Source organism: Schistocerca serialis, chromosome 2 (assembly GCF_023864345.2).
Source record: "Schistocerca serialis cubense isolate TAMUIC-IGC-003099 chromosome 2, iqSchSeri2.2, whole genome shotgun sequence".
In the NCBI taxonomy this organism is placed as follows: domain Eukaryota; kingdom Metazoa; phylum Arthropoda; class Insecta; order Orthoptera; family Acrididae; genus Schistocerca; species Schistocerca serialis.
This window is the reverse complement of record NC_064639.1, coordinates 351300257-351307938: the sequence shown is the minus strand read 5'-3', so window position 1 is coordinate 351307938 and position 7682 is coordinate 351300257.

Genomic DNA, 7682 nt, shown 5'->3' with positions numbered 1-7682 from the left:
TTAAATCCATATACGAGGGAAGTCAAAATTTTAATTATTGCCTCAAACTAAAGTTGCGGGCCGCAATTAATTTTTTATTTGGGGGTACATGTCTGCAGTCCTTGTATACAATGAAAACGCCTCTGCCACAGTACCGTAGCACGCCGCTAGAGCCAGAACAAAATGGCGCAGCGCATCTGAAATATCCTCAAGTGGAGTACCATGCGTAAATTAATTTTCTCCTGGCGCGCCGAGGTTCAGCGTGGTCGTGTAGTTAGAGACGTCAAACTGCAATGCGCAGCCAAAGCTGCCGTCTTAGGTTCTTGTCAAATATCAAATGTCACTGCGGGTTCAGGAATCTGTTACAAAAGCGAGAAAAAAAAAAAGTGTACAGCAGGATGCAAATCCTCTTCCTTCTCTAACCACATGACTACGTTGAGTAGCGGCAATAGGATACAGTATTATTATCCTATATTATTTACGTTACGATTTTATGAAGGCCTTTACCTCAAATGCATCATGAACCGACATTTAATCATTAGAAATTCTATCAAGAGGGATGTGTTTATGATAAATATTCAATGCACCAAAAACAACTGTGAGGCATAAGTGCTAACTATAGTCTTGTGTGGTTAGATGTTGCGGACTTACAGTGAGGTCACAGAAGTCTGAATGAGGAAGGACGAAGTGGTACACCAGTACACCATCTCTGTGTGAGGAGCCGGGACTCCAAGATAAATGGAAGCCCTGGGGCGATAGTAGAAAAAACTGACATTCAGTTTTCGACAACTTGCAAGGTCGCTGCCTGCTGGTTTCCGCGATTGCCCACACCCTTTCAGAAGGCCTACCGAACCGTAGCAGCCGCGGAAATGTTGCTGTTGTGTCAGGCCAATCCTTCCAAAAATTATTTAGCTGCCTAATCGCAATAGGCGACTGTTGTATACATCACTATGACCCCGAGACAAAAGAACTGATCAGGCAGTGGAAACATGTGGATCCACGATCGTCAATAAAGACAAAGACTGCACCATTATCGGGCAAAGTGACGTTGAGTGGTTTTTTTTCTTCGGGGGGGGGGGGGGGGGGGGGGAGCGGCTGCCATAATGTGGTGCTTAAGATTACACTCGCAAGGGGCAAATCGTCACAGGAACGTACTACCGAAATCTCCTAATGAGAGGCTGTCGAGAGGAAGCGTCGGGCGGAAAGTTGTCCAAGAGGCTGTTTTTGTTCCATGACAAAGCCCCAGCTCAGTCTTCTCATGGCTGTTCAACACACGTTACTTATTTGGGCTATTAAATTCTGCTCCCCTCCCCCCCTTCCCCCCAGTCTCCTGACAGAAATGCCACTCTCTTCCTCTTTTCTTGCACAAAAAAAATAACATTGCAAAACAGACATTTATAGGATGACGACTGGGTGACGCGAATGTTTGGAACATTCAGGGCAGGGCCCTCCAACCAGCACGAGATTTTGTCGGTCTAACTTGTCAGTTGGGCAAAATTTGGCACGATATCTCTCAAGAGGGCATGCAACAACTCTGTCAATCAATGCCAAGCCGAATACCTGCTTTCACAACGGCCAGAGGTGGACCAATGCGTTATTAACTCGGTCAGTTTTTCTCTCGAATAAACCATCTAATTTTTCTGAAATTGCAATCAAATGGTTCAAATGGCTCTGAGTACTATGGGACTTAACTTCTGAGGTCATCAGTCCCCTAGAACTTAGAACTACTTAAACCTAACTAACCTAAGGACATCACACACACCCATGCTCGAGGCAGGATTCGAACCTGCGACCGTAGCGGTCGCGCGGTTCCAGAATGTAGCGCCTAGAACCGCTCGGACACCCCGGCCGGCGAAATCGAAATCGCTTGTTTGCCTGTACATGTACAATACATCTACCGATTTCCGTCCCATTCCGATCATCCCTTCGAGGTGCGTCGTTTCTTTGTGGTACAGTGTCTTTCAGTGAAAAGAACAACGTTACCGTACATGACTTAGGATGCACTGATTTCGATTACTTTGGCAAGAAGAAATTATCGACTGCGAGACAGAAAGCAAAGCTTTGTCCAATACTTTGATGAAGTTAATCGTGAATTGTCATAAAGGATCCAAGACATTTGGAGCCTCACTCAAAAGAAAAATTAAAAACATACGTTACTTGATGCTGTCACTCAAAAAAAAAATGTTCAAATGTGTGTGAAATCTTATGGGACTTAACTGCTAAGGTCATCAGTCCCTAAGCTTACACACTACTTAACCTAAATTATCCTAAGGACAAACACACACACCCATGCCCGAGGGAGGACTCGAACCTCCGCCGGGACCAGCCGCACAGTCCATGACCGCAGCGCCTCAGACCGCGCGGCTAATCGCGCGCGGCGATGCTGTCATTCTTAAGAATTTTAATCACAAGGTAAAGGGAAATGAGCACACTGATCAATGATTGTACATTAATGAAATTTTCTACGTAGTTCAAATGTAGCTATTTTTCTCTGGCATATGGGCCACACGGAGAACACTCGAAAAAATCAGAGGAAAGCAGCTTGTACATTACGCACGGTCATTACCACTGGATCATAATATCTACGGGTAGGTTGTCTTTCACAAAACTATCGACTGGTACGATGCAGACAAACAGAGAGACGATCATTGAAGAATCAGGTGTATTCTTGAAAAATAATGTTGCAAACCACTCCAAATGTTGTTTCAATTCATCAGCTTGTGTTCCTACTAATGTAGGCCAGGGACTTAGGCGTCATATTCTGCATATACTCAATGCGGGACAGGTTTGGTGATTGTGCTGCTCCAGGTCATTGACGAATATTTCGGAAAACTGCTTTAGGTATTGCAGTAAACGTGCAAATAGAAACTGTGGCATCTCCTTGGCACTGAAGGAAATTCAACAAAAATAACTTGCTGATGTGGATGTTTATCCCTCGACAAACACCAGAAGTGTCCATTCATGCATCAAGTTCCCTGGGTCCCGTAAAGTACGAGAACCTTCAGGGATGTGGAGAGAGTCAGAGAATGCGTTAACAGAAGACAAGCAAATCATCGAAACTTAATCTGTATGATACTTAACATGTTGACTGCCAGGAAGCAACCAGCGGGTACAGCAGAGCCTCTCGCCTGGCTGTGAAACATACATCACTACATGCGGCTATCAAAGTTTTGGTCATGCTTTCTACAAATGGTTGGATTACCTGAAGTCTAAGACGGACGAAAACTATTTGTACTATCAAGCTCTTGCTCTATCTCTGGTGAAAAGCGCACACACACAAGCCTGTGGCCTCATTGCCAATTCTTATGACACATTAATGTTTATAATTTATCTATATTATGTTGATATGAAGCTAGCTGTAACATACACTTAACAGTTACTTAAAGGAATGCTTAACACAATTTTTCAAGGTAGTGCATTTCTTGTTAATTTTCCTAATGCAGCTTGGGTAAGCAGAAAGAGTACATAGCAGCTTATTGACATTTAAATATTAATGCAGTTTGGAACAGCTGCCTCGCTTTGTTAATATAGGGACTGTCACAAAGCGTATACATTTTTTGGAACTTAAGTAACTGAGGAGGTATTAATGATAACCCCATCCAATTGTGATTACACATTGCTCTCGCGACTGTTGTGAGTAACCACTCATTTATTGATTTTCAGTTGGGAAAACTGCCGTAAACTACTGTAGTTTTCCTATTAGCTTTGGTCGGTTAAGATGTAACTGCTTTATCAGTACGTTAGGCGTGTTGCATACCTATCACGTGTTACCTCATTTCAGTCGGTTCGTTTGCATATGTGATCAGTGTCTTCCGAGATTCCCCTAGAAACCGGAAGCAGTGGACCATCTAGAAAATGACTGTATATAGAGGGCCGTGTAACCTACGGAACATTTTTGTTCTCTCTAGTTATCCTGTCTGTTACTTAAAAGTGAACAGTATTTATATGAAAATTGAAATTGTCATTGTTTAGTTAAGGTTTTATTCGAAAATTGTTGATTTCTAATGTGAAACAGAGGGATGTTTTAAAAATAAAAAAGGAGATTTATCATGCAGCACTAGAAAACGCATTATCCTCAAAAATGGTAAATTTAAAAGAAACGCAAAACAAACATACATAAGCCGCTTCAATACTTAGTCGATCTTATATAAAACATGTTCCTGTTTTGGATGCTTTTGCCTTTGATCATGATGAACGTTCTACTGAGTACAAAATAATAATTATATATAGAGTTTTTTTACGTTTGTGCACATAAACTTTACTTGCATCAAAAGTAATTGCTTTAGTTAGATGAAAGAGCATTAGTTACATGGTACACTAAATGTTATTATCTATAAAATGCAATTTCTAATTTGTAAGGATGTAAAATACACAATGGACTAACGGCAACGATACGCGGGACTAGTTATGTCAAAACAAAAAACAGAGAGAAATCGTCGGCTTGTTTTTTCGCACATTCGTTTATGTTTCTTCCGCTACCAGTAGGACTGGTCATCCTACCATTTACTACCTCATATATGTACACCAGAACTACCGAACCGGAATTTTGATAGAGCGGAACTCCAGTTGTCGGTAACTACTCGTAAATAACAAGATGGCGGCAAACTTCTCCTTGGAGCAAAGTAAATATATTTTAAGTGTTAATGGAAACATGAAAACACGAAAGAAGTGCAGAGACGGTGGCGGACACCGTTTGATACCGCGTCACCGTCACGGGTAACAATAAGGAGATAAGCGACAAATTTGAGAGGGAAGGAAGTGTGGGTGATCTGAATAAGGGACGATGGGGCAGGAAGAAATCAATACGGCAGTAGTACAAACTCCCACAAGGTCCCCTAAGAAGTTCATACGGCAAGCTGCGAGTGAAACAGGTATAAGCAAATCCAGTGTTCACACCATTTTAAATAAAGCAAAGTGGAAATCCTAGATTCCCAGTTTGCTTCACGCGACGAAAAAGGGCGATCCAGATAGGCGCCTCTAATTTTGTGAATGGATTTGCGATAATGAACAGTTGACTGATGATATTTGGTCTGATGTGGGGTGTTTAAATTGTATGGAACCATCACTCGCCATAACTGTATGTATTGGCAAGAGAGAATCCATGTTACAGAGGAACGAGCTGTCAGTCTTCCAGGGTTATCAATGTGATGTGTCAGAGGACTTGGAGGGCCAATCTTCGTTGAATGGACAGTGACAGGTGAAAGTACTTTACCGTTGTTGCAGGAACGAATTTTACCAGAGGTTCACCAAACGTACTGAAATATATTTTTTTCAGTACCGCGCGGTCTAAGAGTGAGTGTGTGTGTGTGTGTGTGTGTGTGTGTGTGTGTGTGCGCGCGCGCCCCGTCGTCGTCGTCGTCGTCGTCGTCTTTTGCAGAATAAGTAGTGTGTAAGCTTAAGGACCAATGACCTCAGCAGTTTGGTCCCATAAGACCATACCACAAATTTCCAATTCCCCCCCCCCCCCCCCCAAAGAGACGTAGCACAGTCATATTTCCACTGTGACTAGTGGCAGTTCTTGGATGGCACATTTGTTGACTTCACAGAACTCTTATGACACCCACATATACAGCACTTTTACTAACCTTAATTTCAGAACAGTATTTTGTGGGAAAAATGAGTTGACTTCGGAAGTTTTATAACACGTTAAAAAAAAATCAGAACTTGTGACCTTTATAACTGGTGTGGGGTATGTTGTATGGCTGAAGAGCCGCATTCCGGAACTTAAAATTTTAGAAGCTAAGCACTGTGGGGAACTCTGAAGGACACTGTCTACACCACTAAGCAACACACACTGATTGGTGGCATGAGAGGCGATTCTGAAAGTCTGAATCCATTCCAATGGCAACAATAACATGTTCAAAAATGAGTACAGTTGGCTGCTACAGCAGGAAACATGATACATAGTGTTGAAACAATGGATGATATATTTCCTACATCACCATTCATTTGGCACGTCCCATGAACAGGTTATATGAAGATCAAGCAAAAATATTAGCATCAGCTCTAACGAACTTCAAATGTTTCAGAAAAATTCAGTTTTTAATTTTTATGTGCAGTCTCAGTAGCCATGAAACAAACAACACTCCATTCTCCAAGCTTTTAAAGTGTATTCACTTGGAAAGTATCCAATCAAGTGTAACACATGAAAACTTTTTTGAACATTCATTCACTATATCTAATCCTCTTGTGCAAGGGGACCAGACTAGCTATTGCGATGAGTTAAATCCAATGTTAGTACCATACAGCTTATCTTTATTGGTAATAGCTCAAGTGACATTTTGTTTTCATTACAGAAATGCTGATGTCAAATTTTTCTTGGCTCATTCACATACACCCTGAGTGACAAATTCTATTGTCAGTGAACTTTTATATCGAATAATGCAACCACATTAATACATGACTGCCACATGCATAGTGACAGATGTTTCACTGCCAGGCCAGGGCTTCAGCTGTGGCTATTTACAGTTACACGGCATCAGGTGTAGGGCTCCACTGTGGCAATAGGTTGCCTCATGGCAGTCTGTTAAAGCACAATTCCTGTTTGTAAGAGTCAAGGAGGGGAAATAAAAATGGAGGTTGAAGACTGGCCATTAGGAGTAACTTTACTTTCTGCAACATATTAGTGACATTGGATGATGCACCACCACCAAAACAATTATTTGTTCACAATTCTGCCTGGAGCATCTGTTTACTTAAAAGCAACTTCTGCCCAATTTGTTAATGAGCATAAAAGCCCTTCTGACAAGTTGCAATCAGTAATACTTATTGTACTATAGATGCACAAAAAAATTGCAGTTTGCAGTACTCTGAAAGGCTTCAGTGTATTGAAAAGTAAAAAATGTACCCAGCATTTGAAAATTTCAATGCTAAAAATCACAAACTATTCAAGATAATGTATACATGTAAATGTACTTAGACAATCTGAAATCATGGTTAATTTCTGTGTTGTCCTTACGTAAAAAATTTGTAATGTATATCTCCGCATTACATTTTGCCTTCTATATTGAGACAAGATGTCACAGGACCAAATATAAATAAATAGCTAATACATATTTCACATTTATTAGAACCAGGAGTGGGTGACAGTAACTGCACACTGTAGATTCAGCCTGCAATGCATATTAGTAATGAGATTAAATTAGCAAAGAAGTGTGCGAACACTGCCTGTCAACGTCCTTGGAATGGTTTTTAATTTCCAAATAAAACGATTAAAATTGATTAGAGCCAGAATTTGGCTTTAAGGTGCTCTTTATACGACTGCTCTCAACGACGCAAACTAATGCTGTTCAATTTAATAACAAATTTGCCTGAGACTTCAGTTAAATGAGCTCCAATTTTATTGTGATATGTTATAAAATGTAATGTTATTTAACTGCAGCCTAAGGTGAGTTCATAATACAAATGCAATCTTGCAGTTCCATAAACAACGGAAACTAGATATTGTAATGCTGCTCAAATTTTCCTATGAGGGTATTGCTCAGTTTCATACAAGTGTTTGAAGTGCTAGTGAAAGTGCGGTGTATTTCACCATGGTCATTCAGTATCTCTTAATTCGTTTTACAAAACATCTAACCACAATTGCTGACATCCATAGTTGCAGTTAAAGTAGGCCTCCTACAGAATATTTACTGCAGGAGTATGGTATACATGAAAAATTGCAGCAATAAACACTCACACACGAAACTGAAAAAGCGTGTCAA